Source organism: Ambystoma mexicanum, chromosome 6p, assembly GCF_040938575.1.
Source record: "Ambystoma mexicanum isolate Mex_15411 chromosome 6p, UKY_AmexF1_1, whole genome shotgun sequence".
Taxonomy (NCBI): domain Eukaryota; kingdom Metazoa; phylum Chordata; class Amphibia; order Caudata; family Ambystomatidae; genus Ambystoma; species Ambystoma mexicanum.
The window spans coordinates 1,384,490,665-1,384,511,986 of record NC_090935.1 but is presented as its reverse complement, the minus strand read 5'-3'; positions in this window follow the sequence as shown (position 1 = coordinate 1,384,511,986).

Below are 21,322 nucleotides of genomic sequence, written 5' to 3'. Positions count from 1 at the left end.
GTTCACCGACGGGCGGGGCGTGCCATTTGTGAGTGAAGGCAGTTGCCGTTTTCACACACAGCCGCACTAGATGGATTAATTTGTGATTTCAAGCGGCCACAGATGCCTTTTCGACGTGATGTTGCAAATGAGGAATTCGGAGGGCGGCGCTTTCGGTTTTCAGCTAGCGGCGAGGAAATGCCCACAGGTCTGACTGCAAATATAACGTACTATTGTACAATGTCCTTGAGACAGGGGCCATGGCGAGAATGCAATGATTGATATGAATGGTTTGGGATGCGCAATAGCGACGTGGGCGATGAGGCCGGACGTTCCCAAATACATGTTACTTCACTACACTGGAATTACGGGCTGGGGCACTGTGGATTTTGCAGGCTGCATAACGCACAGACTCAATGGATATTTCTAATGTTATGTGAGTAAATATTCAGGCGTTTTTATACCGGGATGAGGGAATGATGAATGGATGCATGGGCAGATGATTTGATACAGAGTTTGCCATGTACAGGGCTTCTTGGAATCTGTCCGCCTCCCCTGCGCTATGTGATGCAGGGCTGCCATAGTGGGACCATCGTCTATCTGGCCTTGTTGAGCCCTCCCTGTCTCGACGCGCCTTCAGACACTTGTGTCCATGCACGTTAACAATCCCATCAGATGGATTCTGTTTTCACAGACGCATGCACAGGTACACTCGTTTGTGATGGTGTTTACACCTCGATATAGATAGTTATGAGTCGCAAGTGGTTTTGGGGTGGTGATGATCCTTTGGAGTGGGCTAGCATGCATATGGCTGTGGATTTAGTGTGATCATTGCAGTGAGTTGTTGGAATGTAGTACTGATGGCCATTCTGTTCTTTTTCTTTTCTTTTGGTTGACAGGTATCTCCTCCCCTTTTGCCACTGCCATCTGTATGCCACTCCTGCAGATGGGTTTTACTCCCGACACCTGCTGCTTCGTGTTAATCAGTGGAGCAGCATTACGATCTTATGGGACGATCGCCAATGGGCCACATGCCCTTACGCAGTACTGGTGGCTCGGAGCAACATTTCGGCCTTTCAGCTGGACTAGTGCCTCCCCATTGGGACGGCCCTGCGGTTCTGTGCGCTTCCATGTTGCCTTTTCGTACGTGAATGTGGCTCTGTGTACCATGAGGGAACAGGGCGTCACACGAGTAGTGGCTGGTCATTTCTTGCGGATGCAGCCCACAATGGTGAAATGTGTTTTGGAGTTCATGGCCTGATGGCTGTATGGGCTTGGTGATTTTGATGTGCATTAAATTTCTATTCTGATTTGGCCCGTGTAGCGTTCTTCTTTGCAAGTGATGTGGCATATGCCTATTTGGGGGGCGATGTATTGTGAGGAGATCTGCACTGGGTTCCAGCTTCGGAGTTTAGTTGCGTGGTACTGTACTGGGCGCGTTTGCCTATGAAGCCCGTGAGGTCAGGGATGGGGGCTGCCCAATGTTGTCATGCTCAGGGGCGGGGGATTGGGTTTTGTGTGCCAGATGCCGGTCAGCCAGGTGGACTGGTGGAATGATGTGATTTTCGGAATATTGCTGGTCACAGGTGCCTGTGTTTGCGTGCGTTTCTTGGTGGGGGACTGTGGTCATGTCCATTGGGATGGCTTCTGTATTCGTGCCATCTGTGCCCTGCAGCTCCCATTGGCCCCTGTTGTGTTTCTTTTGTTCGTTGGCATGCATGGGTGACTTGTACATTTCAATGGTTGCATTGTGACTTCATTGCACCTACGGGGAGTTGTACTTTGTGGGCAGGGAGCGGTGTACAGGCACTCAGTGGGGCCGTTTACGGTTGATTCGCGATGCCGTACTTCTCACCATGGCGGAATGGTGCATTCCGCCATGCTTGATGGCGTTAGGTACATGTCCGCTAGGGTCGGAATTGGCGTACCCTTGCGCCATGGTGGTGTTTACGGTTTGGCATGGCGCGCGCGCGCGTGCTTGTTGCAGTTGGCGTTGGCGTTCACTACGGTGTCGCTAATGGCATCGTACTTTGCGGTGACGGGTCATAGTCGCACCGAGCGCTATTCGATGGCGGTATTGCATTTCCGCCATCGTTTTCCGGATTCCGCCAGGGTCGTAATGAGGGCCAAAGACACAAAGAAAACTCATGAATCGATTCAATTATAACAATGGAATACATTTATGTATGATCACACAGAATGCAAAGCATAATAATGCAGGCAATCCAAATGCAGACAATCCTAAAACTATGTCTAATTTGCACCTTTTATACTTCTGGTGCAAAGCAAATCTACCATGCAATAACTATAAGCCTTACAAGTTTCTCATGCAAGCCTGTAATGCAAATGCAATCTAAATACAAGCGTCAGCATACATCTCCTTCATGGGCAAATCCACACCAATCCACACCAAACCTTCGCACTCACTCGGACAAGGATTTGTTATATGTGTCTGCCAAGCAAATGTTTACAAATTCGTGGTACACTGTTAATTCATAACATCTTCGTGCTGAGCCCAGTGTAAACAACTTCTGTGTGTCTCCATCAGAAATGGCTCCTAGGCCTTGTGCTAAATGCTTCCTAGTGTTTACACTATTCTCTCACAATGCAAGTGCTACACAATGCAAACTCATTCTAAGTACATACTCAACATACGTACATATGTGTCAAACATATCTCTAAATGTTTAACTACAAAGCATAACAATGCCATTCTAAATGGCTCCTCATGTCATTTCAAATATGCACTGTGTCATTTCCAGGCCTCATTTGTTCTGTTCTCCTGCAAACAATATGTTTCTCTCAGCGTAAGCGCTATTTCTAATGCATAATACAAATGATGCAAATATACTGTGTCTCTAAAGGACTACATGGCACCCCAAATATGTGCAAGTGTCATTCTATTGCAAATGGCAAAGTGGCAAAACAAAGTGGCAGTCTAATATATGGATACTATAATGATGCTACTTCTGCAATGTACAATGGATAGCTAAACAGGATGCAATCATTCTTAAAGGGAATAATACTAAATAATGGTTCTCTAACAATGGGTACTAATGGGTATTGGTTCTGTAACAAAGAGTACTGATTCTCTCCAATGGGTCTTATGATTCTTCTAATGATAACAATTCCAGGCTCCTCATTTTATCAGATTCCACACGTTGACGCAACGCCACCCCAGCCAGAATGGCTCAACACGGTCCCGGATTGCCCCGTCCGCCAGGAGAGGAAGGCCAGCGGTTGTTTGCGCATCCCTCCTTGCGAACGGGGCTGGACGAAGGCATCCTGCTGGTGCGGGATGATACAGTCACAGGATCGGGGACAGGATTATACACAGGCACCTCCGCGGAGGCCTGTGCTGCCTCCTGTCCCTGCCCCTGGATTGCACCACTAGCACCAGTGGTATCCCCCCTCCAGACCCTGTGTGTGTCCCTTCCACGGCCTCCTCCTCAACCAAACCCACCACCAACCTGGATGACTCTGTGCCATCTTCCTCCATCGGACCCTGTGGGGTCTCAGCTGCCCCTTCTGCTGCCGAGGAGTCCTCCTCAGACCTCCGCCTCTTGGACCTACCCTCGGCAGCTGCGGCCACGGATGTCGCACCAGACTCCTCACTCCCCGACGAGATGACAACATGGGAGGGGAGCTGGGCCTTGCGTCTTTGGCTGGTGGTGGGATCCCTGCCGCTGTGCTCTACAGCATCGTCTCCGCCCTCTTCATCAGTTGACGCTGCAGACAGGGAGAGACAGAACACAGCCATCAGGGTTCTGTACAATGGTCTGATACACACATGATAGTTGCAGATGAGTGGCAGTCTCAAACTTCAGGCATGGCATCACACTCCCCTACACACATATCATTTCAACCCACAAACATACGCAAATTAACAGGAATGTTGCAGCAGGCAGCACCATCCATACACATACAACAGCATGAGCATCCGAAGGTTAGCCTGATATCACATGCAACACAGGGAGTGCCAAACACATGCACACACACCACCAGACATACATGCATCTGCACATCTCTACCACCTGTCAAAGGTAAATCATCAGCATCCATGTCACATCGGCCAATAAGCCTCCTACATGTCGGTGTCACATGCATCCATGGTGTATCATAGTGGCACACATGTCAAATACACACACATGCACATGTACATTGTGCATATACATGAAGGTGGAACCAGCATCCATGTGTCACACCACAACCATGCCACAGTACATCCACATAATTCAAAACATGTGTGTACCGACACATGCATTTGGGCACCATGCATTTGAACATTTACACCATTGATGTGCCTCACACATGACTGGACTCACATGCAGCAGGCTCATGTCCCTGTACACCCACATCCATACATGGGCCTTCCAAGACATATGTCCAACCTGCACACGCATGCCACACCTCGACATGCACAGCGTCCAATCAGTAGGCATGGTCACTTACTGCTCGACTCCGGACGGGTCTGCCTCTGAAGAATCTGGTGGTGGAGCGTTGGGTTTATGCGTTCCAGGATCCTCATCAGGATGTTGCTAAAGCAGACCCGGCACCCCTCTGCATGCTTTCACTTCAAGAGGCGCCAGGCCTTGCTGAGAGGCCTGGACCTGAAGTCCTCCCAGCACTTCTGGACATGTTGCATGTCGCGGGCTGCCAGCCCCTCCTCGTTGATGGCAGCCACAATGTCTGTCCAGATCCTCTTCTGTCCTTCATTGTTGGCGCGTGATCTTCCAAAGAGGGCATCATAATGCCCCAGGAATTGCTCCACCAGGATACCAACTTCTGTGGGGGGTTGCCAGTGGTCACTGATGGTGTTTCCCCCGACATGGCAACCCCCGAGGCAGGTGTGGGTGGGAAACTGGGTCCTGGGGCTGGGCTGTGGAGGATAGAATACCAGTCGGGAGTCTTCTGTTCCAGCAGGGGTGGTCACAGCAACTGGACCCCTGCAGATGGCTGATGTGCAGGCACCAAATAGCAGGGAACGTGGCAAGCAGGCAGGCAGGCAGCAGCAGATGCCAGGTGGGAGCCTGCTTGGGGTTCTGGGGGGCAGGAAAATGGCCTTCAGGGCAGGAGCGTGGTCTTCCATGTGTTGTCACGTGGCCAGCTTGCTACGGAGTGATTTGGCACGTGAAAAAACTCCACATCAGCATGTAATTCGAGGAAAGGCCCTTAGCGCATAAGCACGTCTGTGACGTTACACGCGCGGGCGTTTCCCTCGTGAGCGGTGCATAGTGATTCAGCACGTGAAAAAACAGCATGTCCATGTGTTAATGCGGTTAATCCGAGGAAAGGTCCTAAGCACGTAAGTGACGTGATGTGCGCAGGTGTTTCCCTCAGCACGGGTTAAAGGTGAGCAGGGCCAGCAGTTCGCTGTACGTGCCTTTCGTGGAGACCGACGTGTGTGTTGCTGCTTCGTGTTGTTTCGTGCGCCATCACAACTTCACAGTGGATGAAGGACGTATCTCTTCTTTTGGCGGGGGAATTGGCTATGCATGTTTTTCATTATCACACTAGTCTGACGGTGAGTTGCGCACGCTATTTTTCCCACTGCGGCTGCCCCTGTGTATCGCTTAACCGTTTTCGAGGTCATAGTAGCCTGCGTGTCACACGCGTATGTGTTTTTCGTGTCCCTGGGTGCACCGCGTACTGCGCGAGGTTAACTCCACACACGTGGGCTACCGGGGGTTGCGTGCACGGTTTTACTGCAGTTTTGGGGTGCCTGAGCATTGCGTGACCTGTCACTTTATCACCGGGGTCAAATATAGCCTTGCAGGTGCAGGGGTGCTGTTAACATCTTGTATCCCACCCCCTTCACCCCAATTGCCCAGGACAATTGTCGTGTACACCTCCCATTGGCACTACTACATCTGTGCTGGCACTACACCATCTGTGCCATGGCTGGGAGGCCACAAAAGGTGAGGGGCGCCTCAGCTGGGCATACTCCATGTGGCGGACATGGTCAGGGACATGGCCGGGGTGACCAGGGAGTAGGGGGACTCCAAGGTGTCCAGGGTGGATGCAGAGGGGGAAGAGGCAGGGGTGCGCAAGCTCGGCACGATGTTGTGCCACGTGTTGGTGCAGTCATGCCACCACCACCTGCGGCTCCAGGAGATGCAGTTCTTGCATCTGGCATTGGCACCCATGTGACCCGGCAGTCCGTTTCATCGACTGCCAAGGGCCCAAGGGTAGTGGTAGCTGCAGGTGCAGCTGTGGACACCACCACCCAGGCTCAGGGTCTGCCAGCGCAGGCTGCGTTGGTACTTGAAGAGTCCATGGAAGATTTCCAGGAGGTCAGGAGGCATACCATAGGTGCACGCAGGGCTACCCTGACCGAGGCACGTGTCCCTGGGGCAGTAATGTCATCTGCTGCCTCGACCAGCCGGGTGTTGGCAAGTGCATGGGCAGATGCAGCCGACACCACCCCGGTTGTGTGTCTACCAACCGGGACAGTCCCGGTCAATGACCCAGGCACAGCAGATGTTGCTGCGCGGAGTCCATTCCAGGGCACCCAGCAGCCACTGACGCAAGTCAGGGCTTCCGTCCATGTTCTTCCTGCCACTCCCTTGGCTCATTCCACCAGCGCCACTGCCCATACTGATCAGGGCGGCATTCGCCAGCTAGGGTCCAGACCAGCGTCCAAGAGGAGGAAGGTTGCAACTGCATTATAGGCTGGGACCCCAGACACAGCTACGGCCTCTGGCACGTCGAGGAAGAAGCCTTTCTGCGTGCAGGAACTGGACTTCCTTATGGACTACATGCGGGAGCACAACCGTGACATGCTAGTGGGGCCGAATTGTCAAACTACGTCTGCCCATCGTAATACCCACAGGAAGCAAGTTGCGGATCATGTGAGTGCATTCGGCCATGAGGTGCGCACAGCTCAAGAGTGCAAAAAGTGTTGGGATGACCTCAAACGCAGCACTAAGGCGAAGCGTACCTCTAATTACAACATGACTCTGGGGACTGGCAGTGGGCCACCACCTGAGGAGGAAGACCTCACTCCACATGAGTCAGTCGTTGCGGAGTTCATACCGACAGAAATGGTAGAAGGAGTGGGAGATATGCTGGACTTTGATGCCCCATCCAGTGAGTGTTGTCGCGTGTTTGTCAAGGTCATATGTGTTCTGCTTGTGTGATGTGTTGTGCTTGACTGCCACTATATGTCATGTGTACATGGTTCTCATGTGCAAATCATGCAATGCTTCACTGATGCGTGCCTGCTGTGCAGGATAGGGAACATGTAGAGCAGATGGCGAATCACCACACTTGCACCCTACTCACACGCTAGTCACCCAGCTGCCCCTCCTGTCCATGTTCCAGCTCACTGGCCCTTCTGCATGTAGCCTGGGGTGTCTTTCCTCTCAGCACTGGGACTATGTAATTGCATGACTGACGTGCATGTGTCCTCTGACTGCATGCGGGCACTCCACGTAGGCATGCTCCCTTGCCCCTCTACCCCCCCTGCACCACAATTTGACCATGGCACTGGTGTGCATCATGTTGTTGTACTGCCATGGCCTGTTCAAGGCTCCTGTGTACATGCAAACTTCCACCAGCCAACCTGCCCGACACATGCAGTGGGGTATATCCTCTGTCCTTGATGCAGGGTGTCACACTTGGACTGTGCAGATGGAAGATGCTCCGCAGGGACATGAGTGCCCATTCACGCTCCATGTGCATTCCATGCATCCCCCTATGTGTCCTTGACAGGATGCTCATAGTAGTACATGTCCAGGCTGACCTACATTTCATGGCATTTGATCATCAATTCCATGCCCACTCTGGCTCAGGCCGGCCTCACCCACAGGTTTAGGGTGTCACAGTCTGTGTGGGGCACAGGCCTCACCCTGTTTCTGGCCCACTGACTCTGTTCAACTGGTGTAGTGGCTTCTGCACACATGGGTCTAGTACTGAGGGTTCAACATGTGTCCTGCTTACTGTCCCATCATCATCTGCTGTGTTGTCAGTTGACTTAGATGATGCAATTGATGCTAGTGAACACTGTCTGGCAATACACAGGTCTCTGGTCACCCTTTTGCTGCCATGCAATGCCTCCCTGCATTTTCACTTAGGAGGGGTGGGGGGTTTACCTGTAGCCATTCAACCAATTCCATGCACATTGCAAGTGATGCCTGAACTTGTCCTTGCACTGCCTACACGTGTATTGGTAGACTTCATAATGTACTTGTTCATGTAGATAGTGGGTCATGTACATATGTTCTGCACTTCATCAACCCACTTCTGAGCCGGTTACAACCTTCTACATGACTACTCACTGATGCTATGTCAAATTCACCTGGCATGTATGGACTGTTTTTCATCCCTTCTCTGTCATGTATGCGACGGACACAGGTGCATCATGTGACACATCTACTCAGTGTTAGGACTACCTAGTGGTTGTTTAGATGAATTTATTGGTCAATGTGCAGCCTATTACAACTGGCATAGGGCACTGATTGGATGTAGCCTGCCAATTGGGTTGTGATGACTGTGGAGCATCCTTCACGTGTGTATGTGTGCACTTCCACATACATCAAAGCAAGCAGCGTTATAGCTGCTTGCTTTGGTGTATTGGATAATGGTCATGTTCACAATACAGGTGTATGGGGAAATGGGTGTTTTTGAACACATTCACATGCACATATGCAAGCAGCTTCAATGTTGTGTGGTGCAACATTGTGAGTACTCACGCATGTATTTGTAAAAGTGTCCATTTACACATGTCTCTTCTGCAGCTTTATTGTTGACATAGTAATATGTGGTTGATAAACGTTTCTGCTGGTGAGATTTCTGCATTGCGCATGTTATGTGGAACTGGCATGATCCCAAAGGTTCACTGTTGTGCAGTATGGGTATGCCCAGGCCCACTTAGCTACTATGGTGGTTCCTGGGCGTGAAGACTTCCACAGGGAATGATGTAAGAGGGCACATTCATAGACCAATGTGGACAATCAGGACCAGAGGGGTGTTGTGGAGGCCTCATATCCTGCAGCTCGGACAGTACAGGGAGTTATGGTCCCTCATGCCTGGTTGCAGGCCCTTGCTTTGCTTGTGACATTCACTATTTCTACATGGCCCATGCCAAAAGGTACGGGGTGAGCTGCAGATGGATGTAGCTATATTGATGATGATGCTTCTCTGATGCATGGCTACATGCATGCTACCTGTGTCATTGTGTGTTTGGATTCACTTGCAGCAGTTGTCAATTTGCTGTTCAGACATGCTTATGGTGTGTTGCATCTCTTAGTTGCCATCTGTCTTTTCTGCCTGTGACATGTGCCGGATAGAGGTGGTGTCTGATGGAGTTGATATACTACATTTTGTAATAGTGTAGGCTTTGCTATTTACACACATCCATTTGGCTTTTGGTATGTGTTTGCATATCAAGGCCACTGGATGCATGCCAGGTTCTCATTAGTATGTGACATGTATGCTTCATGTGTTGGCTGTGTATGTGATGTCTATGCGTGTATGTTTCATGTGATTCTGATATATGTATTTATGTTAATCTTGTCTCCCCTTTCCAGATGATGACACAATGGATCCAGAGGATGGTGTTGTCATGCCAGACACAGGGTTGCTATCACACCAGCAATCCAGCACAAGTGGGGGTCGTGGGGTGGTAGGCCACGCGAACCCACTTGTGTTGTAGACCATCTTGTCTAGGGCTGGCAATGAGTCTAGCTCGGATGATCACTCTGACGACAATGTCGAGTTGGATGTGCATCGGGTCCATTCCTCAGGGGTGAGTAATTCTGATGTGGACGCTGCTCTGTCCACGACACCTGCACTGAGGGGCCAGACTGTGGTGGGACCTGTACCTGTGCTGGATCAGGACACAGGGTCACCCTCCACTCAAGTTGCTGATGTGCCTGGGGCATCAGGTCAATAGAGGAATGTAGTACTGCAGCCGCGGGCGGTGCAAACCCAACAAGGACATCTGCTCCTTGGGCCCCGCAGGTGTCAAGCGCAGCAACGCAGTGGCCGCGCACCACTAGGGTATACTGAGTGGGAGCAAGCCATGGTTGCCAATTCAGAAAACCGGGGGGCAGCAATTGATAACATCGCTGAGAGCATGGAGCGTGTGGGCCAATCCATGCTACCCCCTGCTAGGCAGGTGGAACTCCAGCAGCGGGTGGCACAGTCCATGGCCCGCTCGCTCAGGCTGGGCATGACGGCCTCAGACAGGGCACGCCGGGCTGAAATGGTGTCTTTGCGTCAAGCAATTGCTGCTCACGCACAGGCACACATGGATGCCATGAGGGTTGAGTATGATTCCCTCAGATCTACTCTGGGTGTGCTCTTGCTGTCCCAGAGGAAGCAGTCAGAGGAGAGGTTGGAGCAGCTAGGAAATACCATCTTGGCTGAGCTACCTGCTCGTCGGGAGGTATACCAGTTGTCCAGCCAGGCCATGCAGGAAGAACTCCGTGTTACATGTGCTACCTTGCAAGAGGAAGCACATGTATCACGCAAGGTTCTACATGCTGACCTACGTGTCATCTCCGCACAGAACCAGGCTCATCTGTCCCACAGACTTGCTGCCGACAAGGGGCAAGCTGAGCCTAGGCGTGGTCAGGGTACTGTGCCATGTCAACCTTTTCAACCAGAGGGTAATTTGGACGACGAGATATCTCCCACACAGGTCGAGCTGTGCAGGCGTTGAGCCCATTGAGGATTTTATTTTTGTCTCAACATCATCGCATGTGGGTGTTGAGGTGCACCCTGTACCTCCCACTCGTAGGTGCCTTCCCCCTGCCCCTGGTTGTATGTGGCCATTTTTGATTTTTCTTCTTAGTTTAGTTAGTTAATATGGTTTTTGATAGTTAGTTTAATTAGGTAATGTAGGTTTTTATAGTTAGTTTAATTAGTTAATATAGTTTAAAATTGCTTGTCTATTGTGCATTCATGTGATGGTGTGGTGCTTTGTGGCTTTTGAAAGCATCCACTGTCAGTTCCAGCTGGGCCCTTCAAGCTTGTCTCATGTATGTGTTTGCAGCTTGGGGTCCTGACTCACATAGGCCACTCCTGCTTCCCTTCTCCATGGGGTCGCATAGATGGTTCGGTGTAACATTTAAACAAGGGCTTTGGACTGTCATACCTGTGGCCAGTCTGCTGCTGTACTACTTGTGTTAACACCCCTAGTGGAGATTGTGTGGGTTTTATCCACGGCATATCTGTGATCAATTTGGGTGTGTTCATGATTGATGTGTCCATTAATTGATCTATATTGTGATATATGTTATTTTCTTTCCTGTATATGTGCTTGATGCACTTCATGCTGTAGACAGTAGCCTGCACCCTTTGCCTGTCAAAGTCACACTGATGGTGGGAGGAGTTCTGATGTAGGTCTCTAACATGGCCCAGTGACAACCAGCAAGAAGACACACATGCAGGGAACTTTCAAGCGTTATTTATATGTTGTATGCCCTTTCTGCAGGACAATGAGCCTCCAGACCACCTTTGCCAGTAGACACAGGGCGAAGCACTACAGAAAACTGGCTATGTTTGGTGGTGCAGACATGCACATGTGTGCCTAAGCAATAGTACAGGGCTTGTGCTCAGACGTCCAACAGAAGCAGACGTGTTTCCAGGAGCTCCAAGCAAGGTGAGCAGTGTGAGGGGGCCACACCGCAGCCAACCTTCCACCAGGCCACTTACACATGCATGCTAAGTAGCGCCACTGATGTGGAGCTTGGCCAGATATTGTTGTAGAAGCGCATATTGCAGCAAAGATGCGTTGAGGGACACATGCCAAGTAGCTTTAAAAGTTGTCAGGGGCACATGCAGGGGCTGTCGGACATATCCTCCAGTCCCCCCAGCTTCATGGAACTGAGTTATTAGCACAGTAGCGTTCCGAGCCAGAAACATATACAAAGCACAGGGACACCCAGGGAGGCACAGACTTTTATGCAGTGCATATAATTTGCATGTACAAATTGCCACTTGCACTACCTATTGTAATCCACGGCTGCCAGAACACGACTTTTACTGAAGTCGCACTTCGCTATGCGCGTCTAGCAGGTCACCCAGGTACCCTTCTATCATGTGTGATTCTTGACACATTGGTCTTCCATTTACGGCGCGCCCACGTGCACCTGCCTTACTGCATTGACAGTGTATGAACCATCACAGGGGCAAGCTAACGTATACGTACATAGCAGCAGACAAGTGTGTTTGTTTGTGGAGAAGTCACTTACTTTGGGGCAGGAATGTTGTTTTGTGTGTGTTGTAAACACACACAGATTAGTAACTCACGCTCTCTTTGCAGCATTGAACTAATCCTGTTACCGGACCTGAGTGTGCGCAGGCAGGAGGCCAGCACTCACTCCAGAGATGAGTTTCCTTTTGTCTTGCATTTCACTCATTTCGTACTATGTGCATGTAGAACATGGTTTCTCTGATTGAGTATGTGTTATTGGCCCTCATTACGACCCTTGCGGAAATTGACTGACCGGACCGCAACAGCGTAAATAGCGTTTCCGCCATTGCACGAAGGAGCAAAGTGCGGCTAATTACGACCCATCGGGCACGAGCATTACGCCATGGCGGAATCCGAAAGGCTGCGATGGCGGAAATGACCCCAAAACGGCCCTTACCGCCGCCGTACGCTGCACCAGGTGCAATACCGCCACCCATCTTAGCGGTCACCGTAATGAGCGGGCACCGTAATGAGCGGGCACCGCAAATTACGGGCACCGTAAATATACGGAAACGGAAGTAAAAGCATGTGGCCGGAACGGGAAACAGCACGCCGCACAACTATAAAATCCGAATCCCAACACAACCATTAAAAATCCGACCCTGACACACATCCCAACCCGTTAGCAACCCCAGTTAAAAAAATAAATATGGGAAAGGTAGCCAAGAAAGCGTGTGATCGCAAGCGGCAGGTCCACTTCTCCCGAGAGGAACTGACCGTGCTGACCGAGACCCTGCAGGAAAATGCCGCCGTCGTCTTCTCCAGTCAAATGACCAGGACGGCCCTTGCCAACAAGAAGCCCATATGGGCCCTTGTGGCACAGCGCGTAAGTGCGGTGGGGACAACACCCCGCACGCCACAGCAATGTCGCAAGCGGTGGGACGACCTGCGGATCCGCGTACGCAGCATACTTTCTGCGAACAGGAACATCGCCACAGCTACCGGGGGGGGATCAGAGTCGCCCATCAAGTTGACCCCCTGGGAGGAGATCTGCGCCTCCACCATAGGAATGGAGAGCATAGAGGGAGTCGGAGGGATGGAGAAAGGAGTGCCGACATCCGGAGAATCAGGTAGGTTTGCCAAGAGAAACAATGCGAAATCCACAAACCACGAACATGTGCAGTACCATGTGACCCCATAGTGCAATACATACTTTGCCCTGACAGCGCCCTCTAAAAGTCAGAATGAATAAACAAATTAATCAAGATGCCATAAACAACCCCTACATGTGCAGCATGCACCCCCTAACTGCAGGCAGCCAAATGAATGCATCCTCAATCCACACGAAAATGAGACCACCTCCAAGGCCCAGTCCCATATCAGCCTCATGTACCACCCCAATGCATTTGATACGTTGCCATTCCAAATCCGACAGACCCATAACTAACGCTCGCCCCTCTTTACTCCACCACAGGGTCCGATACCAACGACGAGCTGCAGGACACCCCTACCAGCACGCCTGCAAAGAGGGCCAGGACCAACGTCCCAAGAGCCTCCACCTCAGGTGCAAGGATCAAGACACGGCAGCAGCAGGAATCAAGTGCCAGCACACTGGAGGGGACTGCAACAGGCACCCCAGCAGCCAGCAAGTCCACAACCCCAGCACCACAGGTCCCCCCAAAGAACGTATCTGATGGCACTGCCTCTGGTGGTAGCAGCACCATAGGTGACACAGCTGTCATGCCAGCATGCTCCGACACGGAAAACAGTGCTGGCGACGTAGGTACCATCCATGACCTTTCCCAATCCCCCTGCATGTTCCATCCCCTACACCATGACGAAACCACGCAGGGGCACCCTGAAGACGACGACTGGCCAACCCCCACAAGTCCTGTGCCAAGGCAACATGTGTTGAGCAGCCCCCCTGTCACACCACCGCAAATGTCCATGGCCCAGCAGAGGCAACAGTCCCTCGACCTGCTGATCGAGCAACAGCAGGAAGCGTCCACGCTACTCAAGGACCATGCAAATGAATGCGGGGGTTCCAGGGCAGCCATGGAAACATCCACCGAGACACTCAGGGCACAAATAGAGAAAAGTAGTGAGAGCCTCAGGGGAGAAATGGAGAGAAGCACCGAGAGCCTGAGAGCACAAATGGAGAAAAGCACCGAGAGCCTGAGGGGGGAACTGCATGCGACGTCCAAAGACGTTTGTGCTGAACTTGCTGCTGTGCGCCGTGTGCTCTCGGAGCTCTCACAAACCCTCAGAGACATGCATGGACGCGAGCAGGCAGAGACGTCATCCGTGGCAAGTTCCGTCCAGGGCAGCCCCCAACGCAGATCTGGCAGGAACCTGCGCTCCACGGGCAGGGGTGCCCCTGATACCCGTAGAGGGGGCTTGCAATAGCGTCTACCCACGGGCAGCATGCATATCTGGACACTGGTGTTGGGGGGGGAGGAAGTAGGGTGGAGGGGGTGTGTTGGGCTTCACTGGGTGGCGGGTCCATAGGGTGTATGAATCAAATCACATTAACAATACAGCACTTCATTATCATCCAATGACATGTGTGGACATTGATATTTGCGTACGAGGCCTTCATAGGCGTACAGTCCACTATGTGCCTGTACTACACACACACAGTGCCACAGGTCCCCTTTCCGTGTAATAGGCACCATGCGTGGTTGCTAGAAGCATGCATCTATGATGCTCTGTCGGATTGCACGTGCATCCTGTGCCTCATGGACTCCCTGGGGTGCCTCCACATCCCCACCCTCATCATCATCATCTTCAGGTGCATGCAGTACAGCGTCAGGGGGCATGGGCACATTCCTACGTATGCACATGTTGTGCAGCATGACACATGCCATGACCATCTTAGAAACCCTCTCATGGCTGTACATGAGTGCCCCGCCAGACCTGCTGAGGCTGCGGAAACGAGCCTTCAGTAGGCCGAATGCCTGTTCAATGACCACACGGCTACGTGAGTGGGCATGGTTGTAGTCCTCCTCATGCTGGTTCTGTGGGTTCCGGATTGGTGTAAGGAGCCATCTCTTCAGTGGATACCCGGCATCACCTGTATGGGACGAATAAAGGGTGTCAGTGGAATGATAGTGCTAAGTAGCCCCCCCCCCCTCCTGCAAGGTCATTGACGCATCAAATGGGCCACGATGTCATGCATGGAATGAGACTCACCGAGTAGCCAGGATCTGTGCCCTGCGTGTCGCTCCATGTAGCGTGGTATTCTTGTGTTCCTCAGGACCATAGAATCATGGGTAGATCCTGGAAATCTGGCACAACAATGCGTAAAGATCTTGTTGGAGTCACACACCATTTGCACATTGATTGAATGAAATTGTTTCCGGTTGCGGTACTGGACCTCCATGGCATGTGGGACAACCAATTCAACATGGGTGCAGTCGATGGCACCAATGCAACCCGGGATGCCGCCAAGTGCATGGAATCCCACCTTTGCGTTGGTAATCTCCTGGTACGTGCGTGGTAGTGTGATGTGGTCGTCGGCGTGCTTCAGGAGGGCATCGTGCACTTGGGAGAGTGTCCGTGAGAACAGTGGCTGTGAAATGCCATGCAACTGTCCCACTGTGTGCTGGTAGGTGCCTGTGGCCAGGAAGTGGAGTACAGACACCACCTTCAGTAGGGGTGGGATGGCGGTTGGGCTATCTATCATGCTCACGAGGTCAGCATGTGTCATGTCCACAATGGCGATTATGGTGTCCCGGTCCAAACGGTAGAGGGTGTGGATCTGCTCAGCAGTGAGGTTGAACGGATCAGCTCGGAGGCGTGGGATTGCGGGCCGCCTGCGTGGTGGTAGTGGCAGTGCTTGTGGGCCTTGCTGACCCTGCCTTGCCCTCCTCCTCCTCCTTCTCCTCCGTCTCCCCTGTGCGCCCGGTTGTTGTACCTGTTGTTGTTCGTCGTCTTCTTGTAGTTGTAGCACTTGCAGTGCTATCTGGTGCCCCAGGCCCAACATCGCTAGTCCTGCCGGTAGCATTTTGGAGTGGGAGTGGTTGTGGGAGGGGTTTGGGTCTGCTATATATGTGCTGTCGGCCTGTATGGCCTCCACCTGTGCTGATTGAATGAATCTGTGGCAGATGCAATCCCTTCTGGCCGAGCACGTCCCGCACGTAAGGCTGCATTTGGCCGCATGGCATCTTGGGATTGGAATCATGTATCAAATCCCGATGGCAGTGTGATGTACTTTGACTGATTTTCATGCTATGCTCCCATTGTTACACATGCTATGATTGCAGCCGCTTACATACCTGTGAAGAGTCAGTGGTATGTAGGGCTCGATCGATGGCCGACCCTCATGCAGCACAGTATCGTACTTCACCGACGGGCGTGGCGTCCCATTTGTGATTGCAGCCAGTTAGCATTATGACACACAGCCGCACTACATTGATGTAATTGTGAATGCAAGCGTTCACAGAAGCCTTTTCGACGTAATGTTGCAAGTGAGGAATTCGAAGGCCAGGATTTTTGGTTGCGAAGTAGCGGTGAGGAGACGCCCACAGGTCTGCCTGGAAATGTAACGTTCTATTGTTGAATGTCCTTGGGACAGGGCCCATAACGAGCAAGCAATGAATGACATGAATTGAATGGGATGCGCAATAGCGTAGTGGACGATAAGGCAGGACGTTCCCAAGTCCATCTAGCTTCACGACACTACAGATCCGGCCAGGAGCACAGTGGTTTTTGCAGACTGCATTACGCACAGACGCGATGGAAGTTTCACATATTATGTGAGTGAATGTTCATGCGTTTTCATTGCGGGATGAGGGAATGATGAATGGATGCATGGACAGATGATTCCATTTAGGGTCTGCCATGTACATGTGTTTTTTGATTCAATCCCCTTCCCCTGCGCTATGTGATGCAAGGCTGCCATAGTGGGACTTACGTCTATCTGCCCTTGTCGGATCCTCCCTGTCTCGACGCGCCTTCATACACTTGTGTCTAGGCACGTTACTAATCCCATGTCATGGGTTCTATCTTGACGGACGCATGCACAGTAACCGACGTTGCCAATGGTGTATTAACCTCGATTGGTTTCGTTATGTATCGATACTGATTTAGGGGTGTGTATATTCCTTTGGAGTGGGCTAGCATGCATATGGGTGTGGATTTGGTGTGTTGAATGAAGATAGTGATGCATCATGTGTCATGTAGTGCAATCGGTTAATTTGTGTTTCATTTTGGTGACAGGTATCTCCTGCCCTATTGCAGATGCCATCTGTACGCCACTCCTCCAGATGGTTTTTACTCTCGACACCTGCAGCTTCGGGTGAATCAGTGGAGCAGCATTACGATCTTATGGGACGATCGCCAATGGGCCACATGCCCTTACGCTGTTCTGGTGGCTAGGTGCAACATTTCGGCCTTTCAGCTGGACTAGTGCCTGCCTCATGGGACGGACCTGCGGTTCTTGCCGCTTCCATGTTGCCTTTTGGAACGTTGATGTTGGCCCTGTGTGCCATGATGGTACAGGGCGTCACACAAGTGGAAGCTGGTCAATTATTGCAGATGCAGCCCTCGGTGATGATGGATGTTTTGGTGTTATTTTACAAATTGCTGTGAGGCCTTTGTCATTTGGATGTGCATTTAAATTGTATTCCGATATTTGGCGTGTTGCGTTATTCTTTGCAGGTGATGTGGCGATTTTCGATTTGTGGCGGTATGTATTGCGAGATGATCTGCATTGTGTTCCGCCTTCTGAGTTGAGTTGTGTGGTACAGTACTGGCCGCTTTTGCCTACGTAGCACAGTGTGGTCACGGATAGGGGCTGCCATTGTGACTGTTTACATGATGTGCTGTTCAGGGGCGGGGGATTGGCTTTTGGCCGACTGGTGCCTGTCAGCCAGGTCGATTGATGGTATGATGGGATGTTCAGAATGTGGCTGGTCACAGGTGCCTGTGTTTGCGTGCGTTTGTTGGAGGGGGACTGGGGTCATGTCCATTGGAATAGCTTCTGTATTCATGCCATCTGTGCCCTGCAGCTCCCATCGGCCCCTCTTGGGATGTGCCTGGCTGCTCAGTCACTCTGCCAACTTGTGTGGTACATGCTTCTGCTGATGGTTGGTTTGTTTACTGGCAAGAGTACAGGTCTGGTGCAATCCCCCTCAGGATGCTGTTTTGGATGTTGCCTTGCGCTGGTGGCAAGCGATGGGGGACTACTGTTGTTTTGTGTCATGTGTTCTTGATTTCCATTTTGATGTCTTGTACCTTCACATGCCTGTGCTGCATCAGTACGGCTATGGTGAAATGCCGTACATGGATGCCCACTCATGGGGCGCTTCGAACACCTGCATGCATTTCTACGTTGGCATGCATGGGTGAATTGTAGATTTCACTGGTTGCATGGTGTGAGTACATTGCGCCTGCCAGGAGTTGTGCAATGTGGCCAGGGAGTGGAGTACAGGCACTCAGTGGGCCATTTACGGTTGGTTCACGATGCCGTATTTCTCGCCATGGCGGAATGGTCCATTCCGCCATGCCTGATGGCGTTAGGTACATGTCCGCTAGGGTCGGAATTGGCGTACCGTTGCACCATGGTGGTGTTTGCGGTTTGGCATGGTGCGCGCGCGCGTGCTTAGTGCAGTTAGCGTTGGCGTTCACTACGGTGTCGCTAATGGCTTCGTACTTTGCGGTGACGGGTCATAGTCGCACCGAGCGCTTTTCGATGGCGGTATTGCATTTCCGCCATCGTTTTCCCCTTTCCGCCAGGGTCGTAATGAGGGCCATTGTCAATACTTGTATTTTGTATTTTGCTTACTTTCCCTTGCAAATCCGACTCCCCTCTCCTGCCCCTCTTTCCGCTTATCCTGAATACCAATGCCTTTCCAACCAACGGATCCCTGACCCTCTTTCCCCTCCGCGGTCTCGGAGGCCTGTGTAAGTTTTATCTTGCAGGTGCCTAGACCACAGAGGGGGTGGTTCGTTCGTGCTACAGCTGCGCCTGGAGACCGGAGCTGTGACACTACCCATCAGTTGTTACATCCTCATTGTATGTTGTTTCCGGAAAAAGGTACCCTTCCTGTTGAACCATTCTTGTGCTGCGCTACCTTGGTAGTTCGATCATTCTGCTTGTACATGTGCCAGGACTTTCTTTTCCACTTTGAGTAATCTACTGGAGACTCTTCCAGGGTTTTTTTGTGCCAAGAGGCTTTTTCCCTGGTTTGGGGGTTTGGCTCCTTGGAGTTCTCTGCGATTTGGTATTTTTACCAGTCAAGGAGGCCTCTGAGGGGGCTGGACCTTATTTACACGAAAGGTGGAACATGAAGACCAAGGAGTAGGTGGATCCTGTAGCCAGGTAGACTAAAAGGGAGAAGGCTACATACCCCAGATGCAGTTGTTCAGAAGGTCATGGTGATGTGTAAATGAGGGAGGGCCTTTTGTTGTTGGACAGTAAGCCTGGGCTACACTGTTTGGGCACTCTCTGACAATGTCATTGTGTGGTACTATGTACATGATGTGTTCTGCTGGTCAATGGCTGTTCCTGTGTTGTATTTACTTGTCAGGTGTCAGGGGATTTTTGTGGTTTGACATGCTGGGGTGTACACATGGGCAATGTTCACATGTGATGTGTATAGGATACTGAGGGTCACTTGAATTGACATGCATATATTGAGTGCATGTCCCTACTGACACACACAGTTGCACAATTCTCCACCTCACGTACAACCACCCTTCCATGCCCACAGGTGCACACATATTGCCTTCTATGGCAAACTGTGTCCCTGCAGCGCATGATCTATTACCATTTGGGGATCCTGGACATGCGTCAATGGGATAATTTGTTATTTTGTCCTTTTTATTTAATGCTCAGAGTGTTTCCCCAACACAATGGCTGTTCACTGTGCTCTGTGCTGAGCAGTGTGTAGAAGGAGACACTCACAGCACTCGGGTTTGGGAGTGGCGATTTTGACTTGCCCAATGTGCATGTGAACAGGCATTCAGTGCTGTGTTGAAGCTACCACTGGTGTACAGCATTTGTGTATGACTTGGTATGTGTGAGAGGTTGTTGTCAGTCATTTCATCTGATTCCATGTCAGGCATCATTGTCTCTGGCCACTTTCCATTCATCACATGTCACTTCGTATGTTATTGGTCATGTGTTGGCCTTTTGCTGTTGCAATGCATGTCATGGTGTGGCAGACAAGGGTGATGTGGTTTGGGAGGGTTTGGGTGACATACCAGGGATTGTCATGGCCTGTTTTGCAGGGGTGGTGGGGGGGTGATACACACCTTGCATGTGTTTCTTTTGGTCACACAGGATTGGTTATGTTTAAGTATCTAGGTATGCACACAATGTAGCACTCCCATGGCACCATCCTCAGGGTGGTAAGGTTGTGACAGTTGACTGTCTCTTTGTCATCATCGATTGTCACCTGGTATGTGCCAGGCCTGTGTGCACTCCGCAGGGGTAGGAGTTTGGGTGGAAAATATGGCCACAAACTGGGTCCGGGCTGCATCGCCACTTGCCCTTTCCCCTCCCTTGGGCAGCGCCTGTACCTGTGGTTGGGGATGTGGGGGCACCACCATGTCCACCGGTACACCCTGCCGTGTTGCGACATTGTGTAGGACACATGCTGCCACAATGATCCTGCACACTACTGGGGGTGCATATACTAGCTGGCCTCCAGAGCGGTCAAGGGAGCAGAAGCATGACTTGAGCACACTGAATGTGCGCTCCACTATGGCCCTGGTTGCAATATGGGCAGCGTTGTATCTTACCTGGGGTGGTGTGGTGGTGTTCCGGATTGACATCATCATGATGTTGCTCATAGGGTAGGCACTGTCCCCGGGGGAAGTCATACTGGTAGTGATTAGTTGGGTTTGTGTATTTGTCTGTGTGTGACATGCATGCATGTGCACAGGTATTTGTACTCACCTAGGTGACATGTGTTGCCATGCTTCCCAGCTTCCAGGGCCCAGCTCAGGCCGGACATTCTGTATATGAAACTGTCATGGGTTGATCCAGGGTAGTTTGCATAGACAGAGGTGATGATTCCCTTTGCATCGCATACAACATGCATGTTGATGTAATGCCAGTGCTTGTGGTTTTGATAGATGTGCTCAGTGGCCCTAGGTGGACCTAGGGCCAAATGGGTGCAATCTATGGCACCAAGCACTTTGGGGAAGTGTGCCACCCTGTAGAAGTCCTGGACCACGGCCTGCCTTTCTGCAG